Raw genomic sequence first — 15,541 nt, 5'->3', positions numbered from 1 at the left:
CAATGAATGGGTAGGTTTTTCTGTTGTTCTTTCTCTAAACATCTCAAAATGCCATTTTTCTTTATTATTTAACAATGGGGGGGGGGGAATGTGACGGTGTGGTTAACTGAAACATACTCACTTGCTGAGGGACATTTACCCATCCCTGTATTTGAGCTAAAAGGACTACAAGATGTTCCAGTGACCTTTGATTAGCAGCAGCCTCTAATTTTGCATTGCACAGGATTGTTAATGAAATGCAATAAGGAGAATGGTAGTAGTGCAACGACCACACCCTCTTCATCCACACATTCTTACTGTCTTTCAACTTGATTTTCCAGGGCTCCAAAATGCACAGGGAGCCTCCATGGATACAAAAAGACTTCCCACTACAGACACTCACCCTCCATGAGTTGCAAGTCATTTGAAATAGTGTTGGAAAGCGGTGAAGCTAGCATGCTCATTCCTGCTGCCCTCCTTTATGTGCTTAAAGGTAAAGGGACCCCTGACCATTAGGTCCAGTTGTGACCGACTCTGGGGTTGCGGCGCTCATCTCGTTTTATTGGCCGAGGGAGCTGGCGTACAGCTTCCAGGTCATGTGGCCAGCATGACTAAGCCGCTTCTGGCGAACCAGAGCACCGCACGGAAATGCCGTTTACCTTCCCGCCGGAGCGGTACCTATTTATCTACTTGCACTTTGACGTGCTTTCGAACTGCTAGGTTGGCAGGAGCAGGGACCGAGCAATGGGAGCTCACCCCGTCGCGGGGATTCAAACCACCGACCTTCTGATTGGCAAGTCCTAGGCTCTGTGGTTTAACCCACAGCGCCACCCGCGTCCCCTTTATGTGCTTATGTTTCCCTATTAGTCATGCCTCTATAGGGCTTGAAATGATAGGTAAATCAAACACAACCCAGCAACATCTCAGTAGTCTATCCTCCAGAAATCAAGATGCTTCCTATTCTATCTTTTGGTTCTATATTCAGAATCATTTTATTGCTTGCAGGTACAGACCCAATCATGTCCATCCAGCACTAGTACCTGTCTTTCCTGGAGAACTTTCAAGACATATAAAAAAGAATTTCCTTTACAGTGGTACCTCTGGATGCGAACGGGATCCGTTCCGGAGCCCCGTTCGCATCCTGAGTAGAACGTAACACGCGACTGCGCAGGTTGCATTTCGCCGCTTCCGCACATGATGTCATTTTGAGCGTCTGCACATGCAGCAAAACCTGGAAGTAACGCGTTCCGTTACTTCTGGGTCACCGGGGAGCGTAACCTGAAAACGCTCAACCTAAAGCATATTTAACCCGAGATTTGACTGTATTTTAAAAAAATCAGCACCATAATCTGTGTTCTGCATACCAGTTACCTCATAAACTGGAGAATTTCACTGGATCAGTAATTTGCACTACATTTACTTATGTATTACCGTAGAGGTGAAATTTTTTTGGACCACTCCATTAAACCAGCCCTGACCTAACTAGAGTTAGTTATAACTAATTCCTATGGAAGCCAACAAAAAGGTTTTAGGGACACGAAATTAAGGTCCCTTAAAAAAAAAAAAAGGACCTCGTCATGATGATGGATGTTGCAGAATTCCAATGAAAATGGAAACAGAAGAACAAATTGCTGATGCTCACTTATTCATCCCATGTTTGGAATGGAATTCAACTTGTTGTTGTTTTCAGTCTATAAACAATGCATAATGGATGGCTTCCCTCTCCCTCATTTATATTGTGTTTTCTTTGCACTGAAATGAATGGTGTAGGAAGAATGATTAACTATGTTAAATTCATAACTTACATAAATTAAGTAAACAATTAGATAAATTCTGTTAAATAGCAGACAGTAGGATGATTAACACAGTATTTAACAGGAACTGAGCTGCAGTGGAATGGAAACAGCACTGATTGTGACGAAGGCAGGTCAGAACTGAAATGGCTGCCTTCTTACTTCCCTAGTCATGACTAACTTTAGATGGATTGTATAGCACAACTCAACATGGTGTATAAGAACTCAGGCAAAACGTTATGCTTCAATACCCTATAATGCTGCAGTAGAGAAAACTGAAAACAACAACACTGAATTGAAAATTGTACTTGGGACATTTTAGGAGCTTTACATCAGAAACCTGTTACATTAACAGTCAATTCTTGAACAAACTTTTGAATGAAATAAAAATGTTTGAGACAATGTAGAAAGAAATGTTTGAATTCTGAAGCTTACTATCTGACATAGTAAGACAGGCATAGTTCATCTGAAATATTAAGTGGTAGACTTCTCTAAATCATATTTGGATTCAGCAAAAACTGCCTTGCAGAATAAGCTTAAAAATGATAACTAGTCCACTCACATGTAACTATTGTCAGTCGCTGATAACCAAAGCAATATAGAAATAGACCTATCTTTTACCCACATGTATTGATTGAAGATATTCATATTCCTTCCAGTTTTTTAATATATATCTGATCTTACCTTTCTACTGCATTGGGTCTCAAAGGCAACTGAGAACTCAATTTAAAAACAAAATCATCATCATCATCATCATCATCATCATCATCATCACTACAATAATAACAACACTGCCCCCCACCCCCGGACTCGGGAAAATGCTATAGAAAGCAAACCTGAAAGCAGTATGACACAGAAGCCTAAACGCATAAAAACAGCAATAGCAGCAGCTGTTAAAATTAAATAAGCAAATAGATCTTGTAAACCACCAGGAGGTTGGGAGGACAGGACGGATTTAATGTGGCACTCAAAGAATAGCAGTGCCAGCACCAGGCAACAATTGTCTGGGAAAGGAGCTCTAAAAACCTGATCATAACCATAAAAGAGACCCCCGGCAACCACCCACCTAATTCCAGGCAGTTCCTCAGCTGAAAACCTTCATTTCCAAAAACATCATTGTCTGATCACATAGAGGTTCTATTTGCCATGGGACACAGGTTATTTAAAACCATGAATCAACCCCCCCCCAATAATAAAAAGATAAAAAGAAGTTTATGTATAAAAGCTTTTTATCGCCCTGCTGGATCAGCCCAAAGACTGATCCTGCATCCAGCTTCCTGCAATGGCCAGCCATACACCCCTGGGAAGTTCATAAGCAAGGCCTCACTCAGTTAAGTAGCCAATTCCCCATCAGCTGGTATTCAGAGACATGCTGCATCTGATCCTGCTGGTAACATATAGTCATCACGATTAGTAGCAAATGATAGCTTTAAAGAGGGAATAAACTATGGGGGATAAGGATCTCCGCACTGGTAAAATGCAACACATAACAGATAGATATGCCCATGTACAATTATGGAGATGGGGGCATCGGCATAGGCCAATCTTCCCCAACCTGGTACCCTCACAGACATATCATATCTAATAATTGGCCATGCTGGCTGGGACTGGTGGCAATTCTAGCCTAGCCAGCAATCCCCAGTGTGAAAATCAGGGTTTAAAAAGTACTCAAGTATTTCCAATTTTCACTATCAAAAATATAAAAGATAAATAATGAAAAACAAATAAAATATCCTAATCAACATAAATACAATGTATGATGATGATGATTAAATGACTCTGTTTTGTCAACTATGAAATGTCAGAGTGGACATCTTCTCTTCTTGGTAGTTAAGTTTTCCCTTTAAAAAAATTGAAGTCATTCTTCCATTATCCTTTTCTCCTTTTCCATTACTTTCCCAACTCACTTTGAATCCATATATAATCTGTGCAATGAGTGCAATACAGTGGTACCTCAGGTTAAGTACTTAATTCGTTCCGGAGGTCCGTTCTTAACCTGAAACTGTTCTTAACCTGAAGCACCACTTTAGCCAATGGGGCCTCCTGCTGTCGCCACGCTGCCGGAGCACGATTTCTATTCTCATCCTGAAGCAAAGTTCTTAACCTGAAGCACTATTTCTGGGTTAGCGGAGTCTGTAACCTGAAATGTCTGTAACCTGCAGCATATGTAACCCGAGGTACCACTGTACTTTCATATGACTTTTAAATGGAGTTATGGTGCTTCCACATGACATAGTCAACATCAAAATGCCGACCCACAGCCAGCTTCCAAAAAGTCTCCCTATTTACCCTTCCCATGAAAAAAATTACAAAAACCTGTTGTTGACTACCCATTCGCGATATCACAATAACCCGTTTGCAATATTAGGTCCCTATCTGGAAGAACCCCCTCCCTCTTATTGAAAATACTAATTCAGACTATAACCCCATCCTTCGGCCACAAACTGCACAATGCTGCAGACACATTAACAATTTAACAGGATAATTAAAGCCAAAGGGGTTCCTCCCCCCCTTTTTTACACTGGTCGTTTAATGTCTGGCTACAATATGAAGCAATTAAAATGGGAACCTTCCACCCAGATATTAACAGAATACTACAGAGCTCCACTGAACCTGTTTGAATGCTAATTAGGACTCCTTTCAAAATGCAGACCAGACACAGACAAGATGCAGCTGACTGTGATCTTTCCAACGTAGCACAGAACTAAGCCAGTGTGTTTATCATTGTGCAGGGAGGCCAATAATTTTCTTCTCGTTTTGCTGTAATCAATGTCAGTTGTGCAGAGGCCCCGAAGAACTCAGAACTGGCTGGCTTTCCTTAATTGTATGCAGACACTGCGGCAAACCAAAACGTATGGTGAAAATGTCCAGCGAAAGAGTTTATATTTTGTGCCTGACTCCCCAGCCCCTGCTAATAAAGAATTTCAACCCATCAATCAGCAGGAGAACTTAACAATATGAAATGAATTAGGATCCTGTTATTTATTTTGGTTAGATTAAAAATGTCATAAAACATCTAGGCATTAACAGTGCTATCAGACATCATTAAAAGCTTTTCCATATGCTGCTTCTTTGGCCTTTAGGAACACTTTACTCCTCAAAATTCTGGCAGATTACCCTGAGTATTTCTCTAGAGACTGCCTGTATTGTGTTTCTCTTTCTTTTTCTAAATCCACGCCTGGCTTTAATGAAACAATCTTATTGAATTCTACTTAAGGCTTAAACTTTGAGACTCTGCTTTGATTTTGCAAATCCCTGTAGAATTTTACCTCAGTCCTTCAGAGCTTTTTCATCAAAGTCTATGAACAGACTTTTCACTGCTCTAGCCACAACACACCAGCCTGGCCTCGGGTACATGAAGATTTCCCCCATCTTGCAGTAGCCCATCGTGAAATGCCTTGGGGAGGTTCCTACACCCTTTAGGGTGATATTTTTTTTGGGGGGGGAGCAGGGGATTATTGCCTGGAAGGGGAGCTGAACTGCATGCTGATTGTAACTACTAAAATTAGGGGGAGGGGCAAAGTTGCAAACTGCAGAAAAATGGAGAAATAAATCCACCTATTGTTCCAGGAAAGTATAATAAGATACAGGAAATATTAGCTACAGATAAGATCTCATATCAGTTAAAAGCTATAGCTAACCCCAAAACTAATTATACTTAAAAAAACAACGGTACTTGTTCCTAAGTGTTATTCACTCTGCTAATAGGAAATAAAAAAGAATACTCAGATTCTCCTCAGTGGTACTTTGGTGATTACAAGATAACGGTTGCTGGTTTTTTTATACCTACATCCAAGAAAGCCTTTAGTATGCCTTTTACAGTTCCTGATCATTCTCATTTCTTCCCTTCACACTTCTTTGTCAAGATATTATGTTCTCACTTGTGTCCTTAAGGAAAAGGAAATGTGTTATTTTAAAATGTAACAAAATATTCTAAAGTATGCAGTACCAAAGGATATGGATAGGGTGAAAATGAATGATTTGTTCATTTTTAAAAAAAAATAAATAAAATTTGACTCATTGTTGCTGCATATTTCTAAAGCAATATTCAATTATTTTGAGTACACTCTGAATTGGTTCATTGATATCTCTGTAAAATAGCCTAAGGAAAGCAGAAGCTTGTCTGCATCAAAGCAGCATAAGCAATTAAACAGCCTCAGCCTAAATTCACAAGTTAAAACAAATGTCTGCTAGCCAGTGTGATAGGAAGTGAATGTTATTATCCACAGTATCACGCAGTGTCTGTCAATTATATGCTAGCCAGATGATATACGATTAGTGCAAAAAATGGCTACTGTTCTTCATTTGATCTTTGGCAGAAATGACTGTATATTTCATGAATATACAAAGAGAAAGCTTTGTATATTTTCCCAGCACAATTATGGCAATGGGTTTATTTATTTGAAATTTATAACCCAATCTTTTCACATGATATAACAAGGCAGTTTACATCATATAAAATGCAATGTAAAAGATATTGCTATGCCTATAGAGCCTGAAAGCAGGCAGATGACTGTGCCTTCTTGAGAGAAGAGATATGCCTTGGCCTAAAAGAAGAGAAAAAACAGCAAGAAATCTTGAACAGCAAAATGCTTGATTCTCAGTTCCAAATTGCATGTCTCTAAGCAACATCCCACGGATATGCTTCTTTTTGTTGATAACCATGTTCTGTTGAGGGGAACGATATGAACAACAGATTTGCATCAAGAGTTTGGGACAATAGGCCGTTATGTGTGCATGCTGGCGGAACTTGTGGAAGGAATGTGTGCATGATTTCAAGGGATCTCCAAGCAGTGCCACTGTGGTGGAAGACATTGTGCAGATGGCCAGGCAAATGGGTGGTGATGGCTTTGCTGGCCTCATCCATGAAGAGTGGAAGAGCTATTTGAGGGCCAACAGGTGTTGGCTGTTGAAGAGCAGGAGGAACTGGTCTGATCAAGTTCAGAATGCAAGGAGGAAGATGAGGAAGTAAGCATGAGCCTGCAAGCTGGAACCTGCAGAAATTTTCTTAGCTCTTCCCAAGTCTTAAAGCACGCAAAAGATATGATTGTGGAGTCTGACCCCTTCATGGAACATGGCCTCAAGATCACCGGTGAGCTTACAGACACTCTGAGACCATACAAGGAAATGCTTGACAAGCTCAAGAGACAACAGTGGCAGCTGCCAATCACCAAGATCCCCACAAAGGATCAATAACAACAGTAGTATCAGACGTGCCCAAGCAACCCAGCTCTGGATCTGAACCACAGCCAAGAACATCTTCTGGCTTCCAGTCAAGCCCCCTTGTTCTCATATCATCTGAAGCATTATCCAGCGAGGGAAAAGAGGAAGAAGAACACAAGTCATATTCGTCCCTCACTGGTAGGTGCAACAATTTTAAATGATTTCCTTGGGGTTGTTCCGGCTTTGTGTGATGTTGCTTATACATGCAATGGCCAGGAATGTAACCCCTACATAAGATGCAAGTTACCTGTATACCACATGCGGGGAACTGCTTGAAAGCAAAGTGTTTCCCAGCACAATAAGGACAAGTAAAAGTATTAGCACAAGATGGATCAGCTGCAGCCTTTTTGCTGCCCAAAGAGAAAACAAAATCTGAGTTGTTCACTCCAGTTAGCCTCCTTTTCCATTTTTGCCTTATACCTTACAGTCCGCTTCCTCCTCCTGCAGATGTAAGAGGTGCAGTAGTGCCAAACACAGGCACCAGAAAGTGCACAGACTTTCCGCAGCAATCACTCTACACCATCATCTGTACACAGATTAGCAGGATAATCTGACTGTTGCCACAAGAGACTAGTGCTAGTGAGGTTAAGGGTTTGGAGGGTGACACTTTCTGGAACATGTCAGTCCAAAAACTCGACTCTGCTACACCTGCACTCCAAATTTAAGTCATATTTAAAATACTTTCCCAGAAAATAATCTCCAAAGAGCTTTATAACCATAAGACAATAAAAGCAGCATCAAAATAATACAAAAACAACTGCATTGGCAAGCAATAACTGAAATTGCAATTCAAAAAGCAATTCCAGCTTATACCAGAAGGTTTATACAAAAGTCAGGAATAACAAATGTGTTTTCTTCCAAAATGTCTAAAAGCATTTATATGGAATGTGGGTATGCGCGCTCTACATATTATTCTGGATTCAGGCTGCTTAGGTCTTTAAAGGTCAAAACCAGCACCATAGTAGAATCTACCTAGGATTTGTGTCACGTGCTTCTGCTTCCACAGACCAGCACCTGAAAATAATTATACTGTGGCATTTGAGAATGAAAGAAGTGTCAAGACTTTCATGAATTCTTGCAAAGAGTATGTTATACTAGTCCAGTATAACACTTATTTGGACTAATTGTATGTAAAAAGCTTTCCCATGTTTTCCTACACATCTAAAAAAAAAAGTATTTTGTTTACAGATTTGTGGTGGGAACAAATGTAAAATCAACTATTTTGAATAAATCAAAGCTGGGGCAAGTATGTACTATGATACCAGTTCCAGAATGAGAGCATGAATTGTAGAATGTGAAGTTGTATAAATGTGTAATTTTTATTCTATGTAATATTTATTCAACTGAAAACAACAACTTTTCTGTCTGTTTGAAATATGGCAACCCTAAAACCTCAAAGAAAGGAGATCTGCATGGGCACGTTTTGGATTTGAGGGTGACACTACATTTTTAATTGACTGGAAGGCAAGAAAAAGAAGCGGCTGGTGTAAATATGGGAGCACTCTTTGCATGTACTGTTGATACCCACTAACTATGAAATCAAATATAAATATTAGAAGGTTACCAAAAAAATACTTATCTGGCAGAGCAAGGATGAAGAAGAAGAAGAAGAGTTTGGATTTGATATCCCGCCTTTCACTCCCTTTAAGGAGTCTCAAAGCGGCTAACATTCTCCTTTCCCTTCCTTCCCCACAACAAACACTCTATGAGGTGAGTGAGGCTGAGAGACTTCAGAGAAGTGTGACTGGCCCAAGGTCACCCAGCAGCTGCATGTGGAGGAGCGGAGACGCAAACCCGGTTACCCAGGAACCCGGTTACCCAGGATTACGAGACTACCGCTCTTAACCACTACACCACAAGGCAGTCTTATCATCAATGAATGCCAACTTAAAATGCTGCTTCTCCCTGGGGGAGAATGAGCACACAAATCAAGAGCACACTTGTTCACAATAAGACAGTGAGGCTCTAGAAGTGATTATTTTTGATGATCTTTAAGAAGAAGTGGAGTACGTACAGGCACACAGTTTGGAGGTGGGGTGGGGGAATGCAAGTTTTGTCCAGAGTCTCACAGGGAGATCTCCTACAATTACCTCCAAGTCATCTGCACCAAGCCAAGCTTTACTGCTACTATATTCCCAGCTGCCCAAATGCCAGCATAACATCCTCAACAAAACATATCCATGTACACCACTGCAATCCATTTCCTGGGCTAGAATTTCATTACAGACATGCTGCCTTATGCAAGTATTTCTCTCAGTAGACTTGATGGGCTGTGGTCAGAAAGGCTCATTAAGCTGATCGTTAGCTACTATGGTGTTCTGGAAACTGTCACAGTTATGGGCTAAAGTCAGCTTGCCCAAAGGAGCTCTGACTGCAAGGCATAGTATTTATGGCCTGATTTTGACCCATCAATGAAACAGAAAAAGCAGTTTGGTGTTCTGAAGCTAAGAGGCTTCTGGGCTGGGAGTCTTGATGAGCCAGGAGTGCTACTGTGTTGTTTTGGGGAGAGCACTGCTGCAGGCTATGGGCATTGTGTCTCTTTAAATAAACAGATATTCTTTAAACACCAAGACGCTCCAGTGGCTTCTCCAAACAAGGCTGATCCTAGAAGATCTCCCTGAAATTTCAACACTCAGAGGAAGAGGGGTAAGTTAATCAGGAAGTAGAGTTTAAAACATGGGCAAGGTGATCACTTGCACAATGCTCAAAAGGAAGAAACACATCAACATCAAAAAAGAAAACTTCGCAAGTAGCAGCCAAGGCTTATTTTACAGTGGATGGGGGTGGGGAATCTTCCTGGCCAAGTGCAAGTGGGCCAGATCTTTATTTCCCCTACCCCCTTGGCCAACTGCGGCAGGTGGGTGGGACAACCCACATGTCAATCATATGACCTGCCAAAGTTGGCTCTCAAGATAAACCCTTGGGATTTATTTTGGTAGTATCCATAACAAGAAAATACTGGTTGAGAAATAAATCACCTTTCTTTCATGTTCATGTAAAGCAAACACTATATATTTTTTTTAGAGAGAGGAAGGTTTTAATATCTTTTTACGAAGCATGGCCTAGTCCTGTTTTTAGGACATGGCTTGCCAAATAGGCCATCAAAACACTGTAAGAAATTATAGCAGATTTATTAGATACCTGGGCTGTCTAGATAAGGGCATCCTGCTCTGTTCACAATGTACAGAGAACATTACATAACAAGGGACAAAAGACAGGATGGAGGATGAATCATACTGTGTTCCGAACCCTTTGTAATAGACCATAAAAATATCATTACTGTACAGGAGATAGAAAAAGATGAATAGGTGCAGATTTGTTATGTGTTAGTAGTGGGCATTTCAGAATCCTTAAATATCAGCATCTGATACTAATGGCTGTGTTCAGTCATTGAGGCCACAGTCTTATGCAGACTTACCTGGGAGGAAGTCTCCTTAAACTAAACACGATTTACTTCCACATCAATATGGACGGGATTCAGACAGGCAACTGTTGCATGTTTCATAATTAATGTGAATGGCACACTCTTCTAGCTAACACGTTGATGCACCCAACATTGTCATAAACCAGTAAACGGGAGAAGCCCGTTGTACTTCTTGCAAAACCAACATTATCTTTATGTTACTAATAGTAAGAAATAACCTTCAAAGACAGCACTCTTCCTAGAGCAGGGGTCAGCAAACTTTTTCAGCAGGGGGCCAGTCCACTGTCCCTCAGACCTTGGGGGGGCCAGATATTTTGGAAAAGAAAAAAAGAACGAATTCCTATATGCGCCACAAATAACCCAGAGATGCATTTTAAATAAAAGCACACACTCTACTCATGTAAAAACACGATGATTCCCAGACCGTCCACAGACTGGATTTAGAAGGCGATTGGGCCAAATCCAACCCCCGGGCCTTTGTTTGCCTACCAATGTCCTAGAGCTCTGAGGTGAGAAAAGCATCCAATTCTCCTAAGGGCCAAAAGGGACTCTGCTCTAAAATCTCACAGGGGGCTGCACTGCACAGGGTATTTAAATGGCAACTTTGTAATTACCATGTTTCTTATTAGAAAAGGCATATACTTTGATAAGTATGGGTGTCTTCAATAATTCTAAGACCATCTTAATGGCAAATAAAGGCCAATTACAGTTAAATCTACAGAATAGATGCAGTGTTCCATACGTATGAAATGAGGAACCACTTACAGGCATTTTGGTGTGCAATATTCTTATAATGAAAGCTAATTATTTTACATTTCAATATGAACAGATCTCCTCAGCTAACTAGAAGTCGTATTATGTTCAGGAATGAATATATTCCTTACTGTAGCTCTAAGACACTGGATTTGTTGAATAAACCATGAAAATGTTAATCTATCAATCATCACAATACCTGTGTTATTAAACAAGCTTTTCCGCTGGTAGCGGTATAATTGCTGCCTCTCTCAGTTACAAGTGAATCTGAACAACCAATCTAATTATCCTATCTAGCCATCCCATAATTCGCATGAAAGCCTTTAATGAATGATGAAAGATTACAAAATGGATCAGCCATATGACAGGGTTACATTTGAAAAGAAAACAGATTTAAATGAAAATTCGAAGCTTGATACAGCCACCTGTTGTTCTAAGAAAGAGCACTGTCTGTCCCGTTTGCTCTGAAGCAACCATTTTAGAATTACCAACCAATAATTCCACATTTGGTAACATTGATTATTGTTGATTTAGAACATTCTCAAATATCATTAAAAATATCATGCACTTCATAAACATACTTATTCTGAGACACCAATTCTGTATATTTATATTTTCTGGCATCACATTGTATTTTTTTTTAATGAAGTTTATCTTCTCTGTCACACAGGTTACAAATGTGGCTAGCTCACAGTTATTAATATATATACCTTTTTAAAAATATTCCCTGAAGATACAGACACTGAAACTATACAAGTGCCAGAATATACTTCAGGATATATATGCTGCTTAGATAGTCATTTGAAATCAGAGTCTGAAGGATAAAAATGATGGACAAGCAACAGAAAGTTCAAGTTTTGGCTGCATTGGAGGAATTGCACCTCAAATTGAAAATCTTAGAACAGGGATGTGAAGCCTGTGGCCCTCTACCTATGTGCTGTTGGTTTCCAACTCCAATCATCCCTGATAACAAACCAAGCTGACTGGGTCTGTTGGGAGTCCAACAACATCTGGGTGACCACAAGTTTCCCATCCTCATCCATGACAAAGGGAGTGAAGCAGTGGCATAGCGTGGGTTGTCAGCACCCGGGGCAAGGCAAGTAATTTGCACCCCCTAACCCGTGGATTTGCGCCCCCTAACCCTAACCCCCAGATGTTGCACCTGGTGCAGCCCGGGGCCCCTGCACCCCCCACGCTACGCCACTGGAGTGAAGAGACGTTGTTGTTCTTGTTGTTGTTGTTAATGTAATGCTTGATTCAATCAATCAATCAATCAATCAAACAAACAAACAAACAAACAAACCTCAAAGCTGTTTACAAAAAGAGAAAGTGTGTGTAATAACAACAAGGAATTTGTGCCATGTGAACTGCTAGACTTTTTGCTGGGTCATCTTACTTTAAATCCAAACATTTCAATAAATAGCTATTCTCAGAGAGGAAACTGGCACAACTGTCTTGGAAACAATGTAGCTGGCTGCAAGATCATCCTGATCACCAAAAGGGCTAAAGGCTTCTTGTTCAGCCTTCTTAATCTTCTGCATATAGAACTGTTTTGTTTTTTTAAAAAAAAGTTTGTGGAAGTAGCGGCAAACTTCCAAAGCTAAAGACCAACAATCCTTACTCCATTCCAGTATTTTAACTTTTATTTTTATTTACTTCTGAACAGCTATGGGCATTTTGAATCTTACCAGTATATAAACAAACACAAAACAGAGTTTTGGCAAACCCCTTAAGATTTAGATCCACCCAGGAGTCCTCATTAGCAAAGGCAATTAAAGTGTAATAGCAGAAGCTTCTCTCATACACATACACATCACTTATAGAATTATCGTACGGAGGTGCAGTCAGCTTCTTCCACTTTTGCCATATTTATTCTCCACTCCCTTTCTGTGCATATATAGAAGTCTCTCCTGAGTATAACAATTCCTTGATTCTCTGTTCGTAGATTTGTTTGCCTCTCTATAATTTTTTTTAAAAAAAGGGTTACCAGAAAATGCAAAGCACAGTTAAAGAACAAATAAGATGGAATGCTCACTTTTGGGTATCTTACAACTTTTCAAAGTTCTTTTCTCATGTGGAACAGTTTAGACTATATTGTGAACAAATATAGCAGAGTCAACTAAAAGTAAGGGCAATTGCTTGTAAATGTTTTTAGATTGTTGTGAAAAGAGGGCCATTTCAGCTTCAAAATTGCTTGGATACAGTTATAGGCATTTCTCAAAGAGCTGAGAAGACCTCTGTCCAAATGGATTGCCATATTAAGAAGCCATACAGCACAGATGTGCCTGCTTTACAGATAGTGAGACTTTTCCAGTTTAGTGAGTGACACAACTCAATGAGTGACATCCAATTCCTGTGTTGCCTCTTCATCTGTGTACCTGTTTCATTAACACCCAGGTAAATTATGTTCTGTGTAGAACTTCAGAGCAGAACCACAAAAGGAACCACTACCACATCACAGCAATTAGAGTAATTCTTGAGGTTCTTTCAATTATGCTGGTTCTAAAATAATAATAATTATTGTGAGGATTTTCATCCCATCTTTTAGGTGGCAGGTTTACTGTAATGCACCCAATGCAGGGCTGCCCTTGAGGTTGGTCCAGAAGCTGGAGCTGGTGCAAAATGCAGCAGTTGAACTGAATGTCTGAATGGTACTAGCTACTTTCCCTTAATATAGCATTAGTTTTAAACGATCCCACATTAAATAGCCAGATTCCTTCCTTTCTAATTGGCAATGCTATGTCAAAACTATTGTTAATGAGTCAATATTTTAGTTTCAAGAAGAGCTCAGGTAATGAATAAATTATCCTTATTTGTTGTCAGAGCTGAGCTAACAAGTCCAGAATTCCTACTTTAATGAAAAATGGTGGGGGGGGGGGCTCTGTTAATCATGAGCACATTTATTGCATTTCTAAGTTATGAGTCTCAAGAAAATACAGTTAAACCCTGGCATATGATCCATAAAGTTGTAAAGTAAAATCTGCATACACCAAGAATTGTGTTCAAGTCTCTCACCCTAGAAGCAGGTCAACATGCCACTTGATAGACGCTTTTGAAATTCAAGGGAGTTTTGAAGTGGTTTCTGCTGCAACATGAAGAGCTTATGCTAGAAACACAAGTCAAAGTGCACGTGCAGAAACCATTGGGGGCGGCAGCTGTCCAGATTGCAACCTTTTATGCTCTTATCTGCATTAAAGAGTGTGCGAGAACTGTATTCATAACTTCAATAGACTACCGAATAAACACTAACTGGATCCTGAGAACAGGCATAAGCCAGCAAAGAAAAGAGGGACTGCAGTGGCGGGGTGGGGGGTGGGGAGAGAGCTGAAAAAATGTCTAGAATCAGTGGTAGATCAGAGGAGGGACAATAAACCGGAGCTCAGTCTAGACAAGATGGAGGTTCTGCTGGGAGGTGGTTTCTCTGACTGGGAAGGTGATATTCAATCTGTTTTGGTGAGGTCACACTCCCATAAAGGACCAGTTTTCATCTTCACTATGGTATTCTTACAATGAGGGAGACTATCGAGTCTATTGAGTCCATCTATTCTGACAGACAGCAGTTCTCCAGGGGTGTCAGTAGGCATCTTTGCTACATGAGGTGGTTAACGCTGGGGACTACCAAAAGCCATCAAAATGCTGGTGATCCTTGCTTGGAATGACTATTTGTGCTCTAGGACACTGGAAGTTTGGAATGAAAAGTCTCTTAAGGATGCTATGAGGGATGAAGTATTTTTAAATTAAAGAATGCATGAAACAAAAGGGCATAATTTAGGGTCTGGGGTGGAACATAGTGCTATGAGTATGCCGGGGGGGTAGGCTGTACAGTGGTACCTTGGGTTACATACGCTTCAGGTTACATACGCTTCAGGTTACACACTCCGCTAACCTAGAAATAGTGCTTCAGGTTAAGAACTTTGCTTCAGGATAAGAACAGAAATCGGGCTCCATCGGCACGTCGGCAGCAGGAGGCCCCATTAGCTAAAGTGGTGCTTCAGGTTAAGAACAGTTTCAGGTTAAGTACAGACCTCCGGAATGAATTAAATACTTAACGCAAGGTACCACTGTATGTCTGAGATGCTTCTAACTCCTCGATCCAGCAAGTGTTAAAATATAAGCAAGGGTTCAAATTGTTGAAATAGCCAGACAAGTTTATTGGTAATACCCCCTCTAAGTATGGGTCATCAAGGTAACAAAGCTAGTGGCTCTGTGCCAGATAGCAAATTAATACAAAAGACCTTAATACAAAAGTCAGAGCTGAGTGTCATGTGAGCTACAAGGTAGAAGCTGGCAGGCTGCAGGCTGGGCAGCTGGGAGACAAAGCCATGTCTGATTTCTGTTGGAATCCAAGGCTGTGGCTCTGAGTGAAGCA

General features: G+C 40.5%; 1 protein-coding gene across 2 annotated transcripts in view; it reads right to left on the bottom strand.

Moving 5' to 3' along the window:
* RNF150 (ring finger protein 150) overlaps nucleotides 1-15,541 on the bottom strand; it is an 84,042-nt gene that overhangs the window by 32,271 nt on the left and 36,230 nt on the right. The window lies entirely within an intron of this gene.

Source organism: Podarcis gaigeae (assembly GCF_964106915.1).
Source record: "Podarcis gaigeae genome assembly, chromosome: 9".
Lineage (NCBI taxonomy): Eukaryota > Metazoa > Chordata > Lepidosauria > Squamata > Lacertidae > Podarcis > Podarcis gaigeae.
This window is presented reverse-complemented; position numbering and strand designations above follow the sequence as displayed.